Source organism: Bos javanicus, chromosome 6 (assembly GCF_032452875.1).
Source record: "Bos javanicus breed banteng chromosome 6, ARS-OSU_banteng_1.0, whole genome shotgun sequence".
Taxonomy (NCBI): Eukaryota; Metazoa; Chordata; class Mammalia; order Artiodactyla; family Bovidae; genus Bos; species Bos javanicus.
The window spans coordinates 68,452,888-68,470,460 of NC_083873.1; the positions used below are offsets into that span (position 1 = coordinate 68,452,888).

The following is a 17,573-nucleotide window of genomic DNA, read 5'->3' on the forward strand; positions in this document are numbered from 1 at the left end:
TAGTCAACTGGAATTCCATCACCTCCACTAACTTTGTTCATAGTGATGTTTCCTAAGGCCCACTTGACTTCACATTCCAGGATGTCTGGCTCTAGGTGAGTGATCACACCCAGTGATCACACCATCATGGTTATCTGGGTCATGAAAATCATTTTTGTATAGTTCTTCTGTGTATTCTTGCCACCTCTTCTTAATATCTTCTGCTTCTATTGGGTCCATACAATTTCTGTCCTTTATTGTGCCCATCTTTGCATGAAATGTTCCCTTGGTGTCTCTAATTTTCTTGTAGAAATATCTAACCTTTCCCATTCTATTGTTTTTTATTCTATTATTCTATTCTATTGCTCTATTTTTTTGCATCTTTCCACTACACCATCGGCTCCCAAGAAATCCAGAGGCTGAGCGCCTTGCATACCCCAACCTTTCCTAAACATCTGGCATCCAGCTCAGATAGACAATATCCATTCCCAGTCGAGCTGAAAAGGCTCACCCTTAAGATCAGCTCAAAAAAGGGAGAACCAGAAGAGGGCAGAGCACGTCTCCTGGGGTGCAGCCCTATGTATTCAGTAAGCTGGCCTGGCACTTCTCTGCACAATCCAGACGGATCAAGGAGCTACGTGTGACTTATCTTCCTAATCTTTGGCTTCCAATCTGAAAAACCACATTCTGTAACTCCCACTCTTTGGCACTGTGGGGTGCCTCTTCTCCCTCTAGCCAGAGTAACTCAACATAAATGGGTCCCCAGTGGGCTTTGGAGTCTCTGGAGTTTCTGCTGTGTCTGCTCTGAGTTAAGCTTCGAGTTAGCTCTCAAGGCACAAATTAAGACAATAGACATTCTATTATGAAACTTAGAATGTGATGCTCAGAACTTTGGAACTTGTCATATCAATAGTAGCTCCTTTGAACTGAGCATGTATTGTGTGCCTGTTTCAAAGTTTATTTTATTTAATTCTCATAACAATCTAGTGAGGTTAGTACTATTATTATCTTCATTGTATTATATATTTGATAAAACTGAGATGGTATATTCAAGAAAAATATATATGCTCAAGGTCCCTCAGTAAGTGGCAAAGACCAAAATCTGAATCTATTTGACTTTTAATCCTATTTAATTTATATTTATATTTTGATATATTGAACAATAACAACAAACATGATACATGTGTGTGTGTGTGTGTGTGTGTGTGTGTATAAAACAATTGTGTTCAATTGCTAAGCCTTTGTGACCACAGGGACTGCAGCATGTCAGGATTCCCTATCCTTCCCTATCTCCAGGAGTTTGCTCAAATTCATGTCCATTGAGTCAGTGATACTATCTAACCATCTCATCCTCTGTCATCCCCTTTTCCTCCTGCCTTCTATCTTCCCAAGTATCAGGGTCTTTTCCAATGAGTCAGCTCTTTGCATTAGGGGGCCAAAGTATTGGAGCTTCAGCTTCAGCATCAGTCCTTCCAATGAATATTCAGGATTGATTTCCATTTGATCTCCTTGATATATATATGATATATATATATATCATCATGAGTTTGTTTTATATCCTTATATAGTTTTGCATAAATATATGTATATCCCTTATGGCAGAAAGTGAAGAAGAACTAAAGAGCCTCTTGATGAAAGTGAAAGTGGAGAGTGAAAAAGTTGGCTTAAAGCTCAACATTCAGAAAACTAAGATCATGGCATCCAGTCCCATCACTTCATGGCAAATAGATGGGGAAACAGTAGAAACAGTGGCAGACTTTATTTTTGGGGGCTCCAAAATCACTGTAGATGGTGACTGCAACCACGGAATTAAAATACGGTTACTCCTTGAAGAAAAGCTATGACCAACCTAAACAGCATATGAAAAAGCAGAGACATTACTTTGCCAACAAAAGTCCATCTAGTCAAGGCTGTTTTTCCAGTAGTCATGTATGGATGTGAGAGTTGGACTAGAAAGAAAGCTGAGTGCCAAAGAATTGATGCTTTTGAACTGTGGTGTTGGAGAAGACTCTTGAGAGTCCCTTGGACTGCAAGGAGATCCAACCAGTCCATCCTAAAGGAGATCAGTCCTGAGTGTATTGAAAAGACTGATGTTGAAGCTGAAACTCCAATACTTTGGCCAAATGATGCGAAGAGCTGACTCATTTGAAAAGACCCTGATGCTGGGAAAGATTGAGGGCAAGAGAAGAAGGGGACAACAGAAGATGAAATGGCTGGATGGCATGACTGACTTGATGGACATGCGTTTGGGTAAGCTCCGGGAGTTGGTGATGGACGGGGAGGCCTGGCTTGCTGTGATCCATGGGGTCACAAAGAGTTGGACATGACTGAGCAACTGAACTGAACTGAACTGATGTATATCCATTAACAATGTAGTTTACCACGTGTATGCTTGAAGATTACATAAATGTCATCAAAATAGAGATGTACCTTTCTTAGAGCCTGTCTTTCTCACTTTCTTGGTTCTTGCCAGTTGTCACCTCATGTGTCCTTACACAGCAGCATGGTGGGAATAAGTGGGCAGATAAAGGCTGCTCTTAGATGGCCATGACCATGGAGCAGAGAAATCATGATTGTACTGAAGAATGCCCTCACACTGGAATTATGCTTTCTGGGTCAGTAGGCCTCTTTAACTGTCTGTATGTGTATATTTGTAATTGTATATTAATGGTGTTCATGCCAGGGTGATTTGAAAAAAATCCAATTAAATGAGAAGATACTACTGGTCAAAGCTGGACAAGCCTGCTGTTTATTCCAGGGTCATCTTGTGCTAAAATCCCCATAGATTCAAACTTGTTTCCATAGATGACAGCAAGTCCATTTGTAGCTTTTATCCATAAGGTGCTGTATCTAGTAGCCAGATGTGAGTGTGGGTTCCAATAAACAAAGAAGCACAGCTTCCAGCTCTATAAGATCTACTTTTTATTGATCCATAGGTTTGAGCTGCTATTCTTAGGGTAATTTTTTCCCTTATTTCCAAATAATTCTTCAATAATAATTTTTTTCCCCAAGAAATAGTATGCTGCTGAAGTATGTCCTTTACCTTCAAAAGTCTACAGAAAGCTGTGGGAAGGTGCTGGCTGGTCTCGGGTGGGCTGGCCTTGCAACCCTGTCCTGAGAGTGAAGTGTCCTATTTTCCAGGCATGTGTCTGCTTATTGACAATCTGGAGTGTGGTTAGTCGTGACCTCTCCTTGGATGACTTTGTTCATTTGACTCCAAAGCTCAGTTTTTAAAATGTAATCAACTTTTCCCCTCATCCAGAGCTAATAACTTAACATTTAACTAAACACACAATGTGTATCCATCAGCAATCTAGAATGTGCTAGGTTTATGGTTTAAAAATGACATGAAAATGTGAAGATGGCATAAAAGATTATACACAGCATAATCTACACTGGGCTAACTTTTAAAATCAGCACAAAGGGGAAATCACACAGAGCTGTGTTCTCCCTGGATCCTTCTTAAATAGACCATAAAGTACAGCACAGAAATGCAACACTCCGAATTCTTAACAGCAGGTTTGGCATTGGCGCTCGTTAATAGAATGGACACCCTGGTTGTAAATCCCTCATGGCTGCAATCACACACATGCGTGCAGGTGCATCTCTGCATGGCACAGGGCACCCCTGCACACGAGTGGTTCTCAGCTGGGAAAGAGCATTGCCACCCACTCCAGAGGACGTTAGGCAATGTCTGGAGACATGTCATGACTGGGGGTGAGGCTGCTTCTGGCATCCAGTGGTTAGAAGCCATTAGATCAGATAAGATCAGATCAGTCGCTCAGTCATGTCCGACTCTTTGCAACCCCATGAATCGTAGCACACCAGGCCTCCCTGTCCATCACCAGCTCCCGGAGTTCACTGAGACTCACATCCATCGAGTCAGTGATACCATCCATCCATCTCATCCTCTGTCGTCCCCTTCTCCTCTTGCCTCCAATCCCTCCCAGCATCAGAGTCTTTTCCAATGAGTCAACTCTTCACATGAGGTGGCCAAAGTACTGGAGTTTCAGCTTTAGCATCATTCCTTCCAAAGAAATCCCAGGGTTGATCTCCTTCAGAATGGACTGGTTGGATCTCCTTGCAGTCCAAGGGACTCTCAAGAGTCTTCTCCAACACCACAGTTCAAAAGCATCAATTCTTCGGCGCTCAGCTTTCTTCACAGTCCAACTCTCACATCCAGACATGACCACAGGAAAAACCATAGCCTTGACTAGACGAACCTTTGTTGGCAACGTAATGTCTCTGCTTTTGCATATGCTATCTAGGTTGGTCATAACTTTCCTTCCAAGGAGTAAGCGTCTTTTAATTTCATGGCTGCAGTCACCATCTGTAGTGATTTTGGAGCCCAGAAAAATAAAGTCTGCCACTGTTTCCACTGTTTCCCCATCTATTTCCCATGAAGTGATGGGACCGGATGCCATGATCTTTGTTTTCTGAATGTTGAGCTTTAAGCCAACTTTTTCACTCTCCACTTTCACTTTCATCAAGAGGCTTTTTAGTTCCTCTTCACTTTCTGCCATAAGGATGATGTCATCTGCATATCTGAGGTGATTGATATTTCTCCCGGAAATCTTGATTCCAGCTTGTGTTTCTTCCAGTCCAACGTTTCTCATGATGTACTCTGCATATAAGTTAAATAAGCAGGGTGATAATATACAGCCTTGACGAACTCCTTTTCCTATTTGGAACCAGTCTGTTGTTCCATGTCCAATTCTAACTGTTGCTTCCTGACCTGCATACAAGTTTCTCAAGAGGCAGATCAGGTGATCTGGTATTCCCATCTCTTTCAGAATTTTCCACAGTTAATTGTTATCCACACAGTCAAAGGCTTTGGCATAGTCAATAAAGCAGAAATAGATGCTTTTCTGGATACTGCTAAAAGCCCTACTATGCACTGGAGACCTCCTCCACCACCCCCACTTGCCTCACCCAACAAGAAATACCAGCTCCAAAATGTCAATCACACTGCTCTTGAACGAACACTCCTGGTGTACATGATTTTGTGTGCAGTGCTGTGTTTGCATAAATGTACCACGTGAACAGTAATGTATAACTGAAAGCTATCTCTTTACACAAGCTGCACCAGCAGTGAGCCTAACCTCAGCATTTCCAGCTCCACTCTCTGAGATATTTGCTCATGGAGTGAGTGACTGGTGGGTGGAGTGCTTTGCACTCTGCACTCCCAGGTTTTCCCATGGGTGTGTATGCGTGTGCTTCCTCTTACAGATTCTTTCTTCAGCCCTGGAGTGAAAATTTCTTTAATCATAAGGACTTAACTACGGACATCTTTATTGAATCGACACTCTAAAATGGTTTATACTTGTACTGTCCTCTTAAGAGTTTTGATAATCAAAGTCATATATCATAATTATGGAAAACTTGGATTATGTAGAAAAACAGAAAAAAAAAATACTGCCCATAATGCCACCCACCACCCAGAGAATATGACATTAAAATCTTAATGCTGTTCCCTTTTGTATTCTTTTGTTTTGTTTCCAGCTTTTTTGAGACATAATTGACAAATAACTGTATAAACCGGTGGCTCAGACAGTAAAGAATCTGCCTGCAATGCAGGATACCTGGGTTCAATCCCTGGGTCCAGAAGATCCTCTGGAGAAGGGAATGGCTACCCACTCCAGTTTTCTTGCCTGGAGAATCCCGTGGACAGAGGAACTTGGCGGGCTACAGTTCATGGGATCGCAAAGAATTGGACACGACTGAGCTGAGTGACTAACACTTTCAGTTCTTTTCAGGCCTAAGTATAAAAAGTGATGAATTAATATACATATATATTGCAAGATAATTATTACAACAAACAGTTAGTACATCTATCATGACACATTGTTACTTTTTTGTGTGGTGGGAACTTTGAAGTTCTACTCTCTTAGCATCTTTCAAGTATAGAATACAGTATCATCAACTACAGTCATCATGGCTTGTACCCTTTTTTATTTAATGGATGTTTGCGATTCAACTATAGTTTTATTCTGTCCCTTAACTTTATGAACAATTTGTGGCTACATAATTAAATCATGTGGATTGCAACATATTTTACTTATCAATTTTCTTTCTCTGAAAAATTTAGATTCTTTACATGTTTTTGCTGATGTAGGTTGTACTGCAGTGAATATTTTTGTACATGACCGTTTTCCTACATTTTTTGGTTTTCAGTAGGTTTCCAGAGATGTATTTATTGGAACAATGATTATGCACCTATTTAAAACTATTGTGGAGAAAGTGCTTTTGTGAAGTTGTACCCACTTTATATTCCCAAAAGTAATGCAAAAGAGCAAGCACCTCATCTTTATCTCCAGTGTTGTTTTAAAGCTCTGCCTTTGGATAGGTGAAAACTGGTAGTTTATTGTTGCTTAGGGCTTCCCTGGTGGCTCTGTGGTAAAGAATCTGTCTGCAGTGCAGGAGACACGGGTTCAATCCCTGGGTCAGGAAGATCCCCTGGAGATGGAAATGGCAACCCACTCCAGTATTCTTGCCTGGGAAATCCCTTGGAAGAGGAGCCTGGCTGGCTACAGTCTATGTGGTCACAAAAGGAACTGGACATGACTTAGAGACTAAACAACAACAGTTATTGCTTAATTTGCATTTTTCTGATCACCAATGAGATCAATGTTTTAAAATATGTTTGTTAGCTTTGTGTGTGTGTGTGTGTGTGTGTGTTCTCATGATGGCTTTCTTCCTATCATTTTAAGATTGGATTCCATAGGCTCTTTATCTGATGTCAGTTCCCCATGATTCTGAAAAAACTCTAAACATTTCTATAAATTTGAAAGGAATTAATTCACCAGACCTTTAGAAATAAGCTTACTCATCTTTAAGTCTGACCTTAGGAAAAGATGGCAGCTTACTCTTTGTCTGTCTATGGTTTGGGAATTCTTAGACTTGTCCTTGGAGATGAAACTCCTGAAGACGATTTGATCCTTATGGAATAATGTTAAATATTGATGTATTCATCTTAAAATGTCAAAATAACTTTGTGCTTAAGCAAATGCCATATTTCCTTAGACTCTAGTACTGAAGTTTTAAGTAAAATTTGGGCAAAATCTTTAACATGAGACAGTGCATTCTCTTAATTAATTGTATCACTAACTGGGCAAACCCTCTACTATGCACTTGTTTTTTTTTTTTTAACTTATTTATTTATTTTAATTGGAGGCTAATTACTTTACAATATTGTAGTGGTTTTTGCTATACATTGACATGAATCAGCCATGGGTATACATGTGCTCCCCATCCTGAGCTCCCCTTCCACTTCCCTCCCCATCCCATCCCTCAGGGTCACCTCAGTTATGCACTTGTTTTTAATGGGAAAACACTGAGCTAAATCCCAAGCACCCAACAAAAGCCTAATTTCAGGTGTAATGACCCAGACATCAAGTTCTCCACCTTGCTCTAGAATGGAAAGTCCCTGATGCAGGGATTTCTCTCTGTTTTAATTACTACTGGCTTTCAATGCTCAGAAAAAGTGGGGCACATAATAGTCGCTCAGTAATTATTTCTCAGGTTCCTAAGTTCTGCTTCCTTTAGGAGCCAGTGCAGTCTCTTGGAAAAAGCAGTGTCTTTGGGGTTACTCAAACCTTTATGGAAGTCAGGTGCCTACCCACAGCCTTCATCAACTCTGATGGGCATCAGAAATGGCAGCTGAGTACCTAGGGCACCACCCCTGCTTCCAGAGATTTCTGAGAAAAGTCTCTGAAGCTGCAGCTCTTTCAGAAAAGAAGAAAATGATTGCATATAAAACATGTGTGTATTAGCTTCTTCCCAACTTGTGTACAGTCCTTTGTAAATTTTCAAACTATTTGAAACAGACAGTTTTGTTTTGTTTTGAACTTTTTTTCATCACAGACCAATACTTTTGTAAAATACAGTAAAAATGGATTACTAGAAAGATTAAATTTTAAAGATTAAAATTTTTAATTTTTTAATTATTAGAGTCAACAGACAAAACGTTACAGTTCAATAAATGTAGTCAGAACAAACCTAGTATCAGATCAGATCAGATCAGTCGCTCAGTCGTGTCCGAGTCTTTGCGACCCCATGAATCGCAGCACACCAGGCCTCCCTGTCCATCACCAACTCCCGGAGTTCACTGAGACTCACATACATCGAGTCAGTGATGCCATCCAGCCATCTCATCCTCTGTCGCCCCCTTCTCCTCTTGTTCCCAATCCATCCCAGCATCAGAGTCTTTTCCAATGAGTCAACTCTGTGCATGAGGTGGCCAAAGTACTGGAGTTTCAGCTTCAGCATCATTCCTTCCAAAGAAATCCCAGGGCTGATCTCCTTCAGAATGGACTGGTTGGATCTCCTTGCAGTCTAAGGGAAAAGAAAAACACTAAAACTGCTAATGTTGTTCATTGAAAGAATAGGTAATAGGCGATTAAAACAGAATTGTAATTACACCTGTAAATTTCTATTTTCAACTATAATAATAAAGACTTCATGGAGGAAATAAACTGCATTTAGACATTTATATGCATATTTAGAACAAGCCCCATGTATATCAATTTTTAAAGTTTTAGTGTGACTAAATAAGCTTGCTTCTTGCTGAATGATTTACATCATCTAGGTAGGATTGATGGTGAGTGATTCTCACAGAGGATACTGTATATCTAAATAGTTTGTATATTTTGTTTTCATAACATTCATAGTAGAGAAACTAATTTCACAGAGTCATGTGGATAGGAATGGAAGAAGAGAGATTAAAGCAATTTCAGCAAGCTCAATATATTTATTTTCAAGTTATATCCAAAGTTAAGCAAATAGGACCATAATTTCAAAACTTTCATCAGTAACCAGTCCACATACACACAGACACACACATACATGTCTTGGCTCTGCTTGAGACTGTTTCCCATTCGAGTCTAGCCGAGCAAGAGCTCAGAGCCATAAATGAATTTGAGTTATGGAAAGTTTACAAAGTTATATTTCTTTTACACTGAAGTTTGCAAAATGAGATTCACATCCATTAAAAATTTCATATATCAAAAAATGACTAAATGGTATCTTGAGAAACTTAAAAAATCTGCCAAAGACAACTGTTTTGTTCAATGAAATCAGTGAATACAAACTTTCGGAAATAAAGCCTCTTCGAAGACAATCAGCTTTGGCAAAATGTCTTCCTTTAAGTGAAACTCCTTTGTATTTAACGTACGTTTCAGAGAAAGCTGTATTTTATAAGGTATTAGGTTGGGCCCCCCGCCAAATGGAACACAATGAAATGTAGAAAGTGCCACAGCCAAAGTGACTCTCACCAGTTAGTCTGAGCACCTTCCTTTAGGCCCCCAAAAAGCCCAAATGAAGCCCAAGCACCAAGCATTGGTAAAAAGAGGAAAACAACATCCTGTTTTTCCATCATCTCTTTTGGTTACAATGGAACTCACTTAGCCAGCAATAAAAAAGTAAGTTGAATGAACTCGCTCTTTTTAATAGTTCACTTTGCCATTTTGATCTTTTCCTAGACAACAGCTAAGGCAATCATACCAATAATGGATTTTTTTCTGTTCACTGACATTTTCTTGAAGGAGTGCCAAGTTTAATAAAGTGAAGAAACATTTCTTCCAATTGCCATAAAGTTTTGTGTCTGTAAGTAATAAAATAGAGGAGAAAACACCTCTAATGTTTAGTCTTATGTTGCTGTTTTTCCCCCAAGGTGGTTGAATAACAAACACACAAAGTTAGCAATAAAACTCAATGTTGTGTCTGCCAACAAGACAGAAATTGTTGCTGAATCTGCTGTAAGAAGTAATTAACGTAAAGCAAATAATGACACTGAGGGATGAGGAGGAGGAAATAGAAGCCACTTAAATATTCTTGGTGTACTTAAAGGAGTTTGCATGTTTCAGTGAATTACACTAGAGAACATCTACCCTCAGCATCTGTTTTATTATCCACTAGGAATCTGTGCTGGAGAAGGCGATGGCACCCCACTCCAGTACTCTTGCCTGGAAAATCCGATGGACAGAGGAGCCTGGTAGGCTGCAGTCCATGGGGTCATGAAGACTCGGACTGACTGAGAGACTTCACTTTCACTTTTCCCTTTCATGCATTGGAGAAGGAATTGGCAACCCACTCCAGTGTTCTTGCCTGGAGAATGCCAGGGACGGGGGGAGCCTGGTGGGCTGCCATCTATGGGGTCGCACAGAGTCAGACATGACTGAAGCGACTTAGCAGCAGCAGCAACAGCAGGAACCTGTGCAGATCCCTCAGCTAACCGTCTTCCTTGTCTGCCGAGGTAAACACGCCAAAAAATGGATTGAGTTTGGCTGAAAATGAAGCATGCTCTGCTCTGTCAGGCATTTTTTTTCTTCATCATGTGGGAGCTCTCAACAGGTATTCCAAAGGCACACGTGCAAAATGTAATTCCCTCTGCTCAGTCGTGGTGTCTCTTCCTGCCTCAGGACACTTTCAGAGGGCTGTGTCTTTCCTCTGGTGGGACCTGGATGATTTATTAACTCTTGAGAGAAGCATACGCTCTATCTAATTGGGTGGCCGACATTTGGACTAAATTTTGAAAAAATTTTTTTCTGTCGTCCTTATAAACCAAACAGGATAAAAACAAGTGCAGTTAATGTGGATGTGTCTGGGCTTTAATTTTCATCCATTTGTACCTTGCAGCTTAAATTTTGAAACAATTGAACCAGAAGACTATTGCTATTGGAAGATCACTTTATTAAACCGTGTGATTCCAGTGAAGAAACATAAGGAATCATAAGATTGTAAGCATCTTGAGGGTACGGTCTTGTTTTACTAAAGCCCATATCTCTTATGTCTCTAATTTAGTAACTGCTACATAGTTCAGTTCAGTTCAGTTCAGTCGCTCAGTCGTGTCCGGCTCTTCGCGACCCCATGAATCGCAGCACGCCAGGCCTCCCTGTCCATCACCAACTCCCGGAGTTCACCCAGACCCACGTCCATCGAGTCAGTGATGCCATCCAGCCATCTCATACTCTGCCGTCCCCTTCTCCTCCTGCCCCCAATCCCTCCCAGCATCAGAGTCTTTTCCAATGAGTCAACTCTTCACATGAGGTGGCCAAAGTGCTGGAGTTTCAGCTTTAGCATCATCCCTCCAAAGAAATCCCAGGGCTGATCTCCTTCAGAATGGACTGGTTGGATCTCCTTGCAGTCCAAGGGACTCTCAAGAGTCTTCTCCAACACCACAGTTCAAAAGCATCAATTATTCGGCGCTCAGCCTTCTTCACAGTCCAACTCTCACATCCATACATGACCACAGGAAAAACCATAGCCTTGACTAGACGGACCTTTGTTGGCAAAGTAATGTCTTTGCTTTTGAATATGCTCTCTAGGTTGGTCATAACTTTCCTTCCAAGGAGTAAGCGTCTTTTAATTTCATGGCTGCAGTCACCATCTGCAGTGATTCTGGAGCCCAAAAAAATAAAGTCTGCCACTGTTTCCACTGTTTCCCCATCTATTTCCCATGAAGTGATGGGACCGGATGCCATGATCTTTGTTTTCTGAATGTTGAGCTTTAAGCCAACTTTTTCACTCTCCACTTTCACTTTCATCAAGAGGCTTTTGAGTTCCTGTTTACTTTCTGCCATAAAAGTGGTGTCTGCATATCTGAGGTAATTGATATTTCTCCTGGAAATCTTGATTCCAGCTTGTGCTTCTTCCAGCCCAGCATTTCTCATGATGTACTCTGCATAAAAGTTAAATAATCAGGGTGACAATAAACAGCCTTGACATACTCCTTTTCCTATTTGGAACCAGTCTGTTGTTCCATGTCCAGTTCTAACTGTTGCTTCCTGACCTGCATAGTAGGCACTCACAAAATGTTTAATTCAGTAACTTCAATTCATTCTTTTAATCAACAAATATTTACTACTTTCCTAGCACTATCAATCAATCAATAAACAATAGAGAAGTAAATGAGCAAGTGAATGAATAAACCACCAGCTTTAAGACATTTCTATATCTCTCCAACATTATGTGCTCTTATTTTTCATGTCCTCAGAAAAATAACAATTTTTAAAAACCTGTTACTGTCCACAGACCTCATTCTTGGGAGGTTAAAAACAGCAGTCAATATCACTAGTATCAAGGAAAGAAATTTTAAATACAGCACATATACTTTTAAGGTAATGAACAATTCACTTGATGACCTTCTGGATTTCTGCACACTGTGGGTATATCAATCCACATTAAGCCTTTACTCTAGATGAAGGAATGTTCTACATTTACATGTATTTTCTAATGTAGTTCTCACAATGACCTATGAGGTAGATACTATTATCCTCCCTTCAAGCTGGGGAAGTGAGATGTTAGTAAGTAAAGGAGCCCCTGCAGTCTGACTCCACACTTTCATCATGCCACACTCCCTCCCTCCCATCTATGGGGGTGGAATGCCATGGCCTGATCCATGCACAGTGAAGTTTCGGCCTGCTGCATAGGGCTCTATCTGCTTGGATCTAACTTTCTTCTTTACCTACAATCATCATAACTTCAATAAGGAAACAGAGAGTGTGTTTGAGTTATACTGACCAGCAGCAAGCATTCTGAATCAATATTAGCATAAAGATTCCATTTGTGCAACATGGCGTGTGTCCCTGTGTCTGTGTGTGTCTGTGTGAAGAATAGTTACCGAAATATAAATGTTATCTTACAGCCATGAGATTTCAGGTGAACCTGACCTCTTCTCTTAAATTTTCCTGTGTTGTTTGCATTTTTACAATGAGTAACATGCAGTTCTGTAATGAGAAAAAAGATATTAAATTATTTCTGTTGTGAAATAAAGAGTGATGGCTCTGGAGTCAGTTTGGGTTTGGGTAACCGTGTATCTGGGCTTAGGCAAGTTTCTTGTCCTCCCTACCTTGGGCTTCCTTATCTGCAATGGGGCTGATGAAAGCACCTGCTATGGCAGTGGAGAGGAGGGGACAGCAGAGTAGGGTACAGGCAGAGTCCTGACCACAAAGGCACCCTGACTCTCCCAGGCCTGAGGAAGAAGATCATAGGAAGATGAACCCTGCATTCATGGAGCTCACAACTGGTGGCTCCTGAAGAAATAAATGAAATTTGCATCTCTAAGACCTGACACTGACTCTCATTCCAAGGCAAGCCAGGCCACCACCAACTCAGGCCACCACAAATTCAGGCAGCTAGATTTGTTTCAACTCCAGTTTGCATTGTCAAAACCTCATTTCTGTTTTATATGAGGAATTCAAAACAGCTCCAGACAGCAGCTCCAAATGGCTCCACTCTTGGCCTTTCTTCTATGTGTGAACAACATTCCGGAAGGTTTAATCTATTGGTCTCTTTAATCTGGCTGAAGAGGAGGCATTTCACATAAAACAAGTATAGTAGTTCTTTTCTTTAATGCTGACAATACAAGTTTGTTCTTTGTAAAGAGCAGTGATTGAGAGTAAAATCTATTTGTGAAAGGAGCAGGTGATAGAAACAACTGGGAAGACTGGTTTCACTGCTGTGAAAGCAAAGGAGAAAAGGAAAGATACACCCATCTGAATGCAGAGTTCCAAAGAACAGCAAGGAGAGATAAGAAAGCCTTCCTCAGCAACCAGTGCAAAGAAATAGAGGAAAACAACAGAATGGGAAAGACTAGAGATCTTGTCAAGAAAATTAGAGACACCAAGGGAACATTTCATGCAAAGATGGGCTCGATAAAGGACAGAAATGGTATGGACCTAACAGAAGCAGAGGATATTAAGAAGAGGTGGCAAGAATACACAGAAGAACTGTACAAAAAAGATCTTCATGATCCAGATAACCACGATGGTGTGATCACTCACCTAGAGCCAGACATCCTGGAATGTGAAGTCAAGTGGGCCTTAGGAAGCATCACTACGAACATAGCTATTGGAGGTGATGGAATTCCAGTTGAGCTATTTCAAATCCTGAAAGATGATGCTGTGAAAGTGCTGCACTCAATATGCCAGCAAATTTGGAAAACTCAGCAGTGGCCACAGGACTGGAAAAGGTCAGTTTTCATTCAGTCCCAAAGAAAGGCAGTGCCAAAGAATACTCAAATTACCTCACAAATGCACTCATCTCACACACTAGTAAAGTAAGGCTCAAAATTCTCCAAGCCAGCCTTTAGCAATATGTGAACCGTGAACTTCCAGATGTTCAAGCTGGTTTTAGAAAAAGCAGAGGAACCAGAGATCAAATTGCCAACATCTGCTGGATCATGGAAAAAGCAAGAGAGTTCCAGAAAAACATCTATTTCTGCTTTATTGAGTATGCCAAAGCCTTTGACTGTGTGGATCACAATCAACTGTGGAAAATTCTGAAAGAGATGGGAATACCAGACCACCTGACCTGCTTCCTGAGAAACCTGTATGCAGGTCAAGAAGCAACAGTTAGAACTGGACATGGAACAACAGACTGGTTCCAAATAGGAAAAGGAGTATTTCAAGGCTGTATATTGTCACCCTGCTTATTTAACTTATATGCAGAGTGCATCATGAGAAACGCTGGGCTGGAGGAAGCACAAGCTGGAATCAAGATTGCCGGGAGAAATATCAAGAACCTCAGATATGCAGATGACACCACCCTTATGGCAGAAAGTGAAGAAGAACTAAAAAGCCTCTTGATGAAAGTGAAAGAGGAGAGTGAAAAAGTTGGCTTAAAGCTCAACATTCAGAAAACAAAGATCATGGCATCCAGTCCCATCACTTCATGGGAAATAGATGGGGAAACAGTGGCTGACTTTACTTTTTGGGGGTCCAAAATCACTGCAGATGGTGATTGCATCCATGAAATTAAAAGACGCTTACTCCTTGGAAGGAAAGTTATGACCAACCTAGACAACATATTAAAAAGCAGAGACATTACTTTGTCAACAAAGGTCCGTCTACTCAAGGCTATGGTTTTTCCACTAGTTATGTATGCATGTGAGAGTTGGACTGTGAAGAAAGCTGAGTGCTGAAGAATTGATGCTTTTGAACTGTGGTGTTGGAGAAGACTCTTGAGAGTCCCTTGGACTGCAAGGAGATCCAATCAGTCCATCCTAAAGGAGATCAGTCCTGAGTGTTCATTGGAAGGACTGATGTTGAAGCTGAAACTCCAATATTTTGGCCACCTGATGCGAAGAGCTGACTCATTGGAAAAGACCCTGATGTTGGGAAAGATCAAAGGCAGGAGGAGAAGGGGACGACAGAAGATGAGATAGTTAGATAGCATCACCAACTCAGTGGACATGAGTTTGCATAAACTCTGAAAGTTGGTGATAGACAGGGAGGCCTGGCGTGCTGTGGTTCATGGAGTTGCAAAGAGTTGGAGACAACTGAGTGACTGAACTGAACTGAACTGAACTGTAGGGTGGAGGACACCTCTGGTGAAGGTCATGGAAGACCAGAAAAGAAAAATGCAGGAGCCATGAGTCTGAACAATAATAAACACACGTTGTCTATCATCTTCCCTGTCTATGGAAGATACTTGGAGGAATTTCTAGACATCTATGGCCAGGTCCAGTAAGAACCTGCATCCTCTGGTTTCCAGAACAGAGCATGTGAAGAAGCTCTTCTAATCAGGCTCACCAAGTGAGACATATACTTTGGGGGACCGTGTCTACTGATGAGGGTGGTACAGGGGTGTCTGGCTTCCACAGGAGCCACAAGTTTACGGTGTCCAGTTCTTGGGGGGGCAGTGGCTACAGTCGTTTTTCAAGGGTCTAGGGCAGGGGGCAACCATTTCAGTTTCTTCATCAGGCCATACTGAGCTTGATTTTGTCCATGACTTCCAGAAGTTTAGCCTCAAATCATCCAGTATCTTCTTACAAACTCTTCTTACCTAGTTGGCAGCAAACTTCTTTGCATTAAACTAAGAACCCTAAGAGATACAAGTGCAGAATACTAGGGAATTTTTTCAGCCTTCCAGGAGCCTGAGAATCCCTGCTGACCAGAGTTATTGCTAACAAGTTAAGCACTTGGAGACTTTAAGCACAGCGCACTCTCCGCCTGCCCCCTTGTAACTGTCCAGGACAATGTTCATCTGAAGGGGATGGCATACCGCTTCACACGTGGGGATTCCCACACCCTCAGTTTTCAAAAATCTTATACATTTTTTTAAAGTTTTATTTTATATTGGAGTACAGTTGACTTACAATGTTGTGTTAGATTCAGTCAGAATGAAGTGAAGTGAAGGTGTCAGTCGCTCAGCATGTCCGACTCTTTGCAACCCCGTGGACTGTAGCCCGCCAGGCTCCTCTGACCATGGAATTCTCCAGGCAACAATACTGGAGTGGGTAGCCCTTCCCTCCTCCAGGGGATCTCCCTGACCCAGGGAGCCATCGTACCTGGTCTCCTACACTGCAGGCAGTTTCTTTATCATCTGAGCCACCAGGGAATTGCCTGAATGGCCATCAAAAAGTGAGTTTTTTCCCCCCCCATATCAATGGTTCTCAACTTTTTACATTACAATCACCTGGGAGCTTTTAAGACTCTCTTATGCCTAGGTCATTCTCCATACAAATTAAATGAGTCACTGGGGGCAGGGTGAAGGCATCATTAATTTTTATGTAGCCAAGTCTCAGAACCAGTGGTCTAATCGGTGGTAAAATGTGTGCCCCAGACCAGCAGCACCTGAGAGCCTGTGAGAAATGCCAATTCTCGAGCGGCACCCCAGGCCTGCTGAGTCAGCAACTCTAGGGACTGATTGCCACCTCACAGCAGCAATCTGTGTTTTAATAAGCTCTCTTCATGGTTCTGGTGTGCATTCAAGATTGAGACCAAGTCACTCTCAGGCTGTCATGTAGGCATTTTTAAAGCTTACCCTTTCAGGTCACTGCTTAAGAAAACGTTTATTGGGACTTCCCTGGTGGTCTAGTGGTTAAGACTCCACGCTTTTACTGCAGGGGGCATGGCTTCCATCCCTGGTTGGGGAACTAAGATCCCACATGCCATGTGGTGTGGCCAAAAAAAAAAAAAAAAGAAAGAAAACTTGTATTCTTTCAGTTAATACACCAGGATTCAAATTTCTTCACAGAGAGAATTTTCCATATCCCAGAGTCAGTATGATTCTAAACCAACAGCATTCTTACTGCCCAAGTTTTGAGTGAACCCATTTTTTTTAAGTGTAAAATATCTATTTCATTGTATTTATTCAACCAGACTTTGTTTACCTAATTTGGAAAGGTTGAACTAAAAACAAAATAAAGGGGGTGGTTAGCGTGTAGAACACAGAGACATGAACTCTAACAAATACACACATGCATGCATGCACATAAATGCACATGTCTGCACATAAATGCACATATCTGCACACATGCATAGATTCTCATGTGCACACAACCAGCTCCATGAGGAGAATGTCGCCTGTCCCTAGCAACACTCCTGGATCTAAGGGACAGGACAAAATTGGTGGTTGACCAGGAGAGACCTGCCTGAGACACTGCATTGCTTGCCATGAAATCCTGCAGTCCTAGATGAGGAATGTTTATCCTGTGACCCTCTCTGCAACAGAAGATTGGACTTGCTCTCAAAGCCAGCTTCTGCCAGCGGTGACATGAGAATAGTGAAGTTCTTCCTGTAGTAACAAGTGCCATTAATCAATGATTTTATGGCTATTTATTTTATTATTGTTTTTAGCATCATCATGTGGCA

At 41.4% G+C, this 17,573-nt stretch overlaps 1 long non-coding RNA gene across 1 annotated transcript; it reads left to right on the plus strand.

The window, feature by feature from the left end:
- Positions 1-884: 884 nt before the first annotated feature.
- On the plus strand, positions 885-9,609 carry LOC133250100 (uncharacterized). The gene is made up of 3 exons (XR_009737229.1): positions 885-970; positions 2,453-2,594; positions 9,459-9,609. It is a non-coding gene; the product is annotated as an uncharacterized LOC133250100 (long non-coding RNA).
- Positions 9,610-17,573: the final 7,964 nt, after the last annotated feature.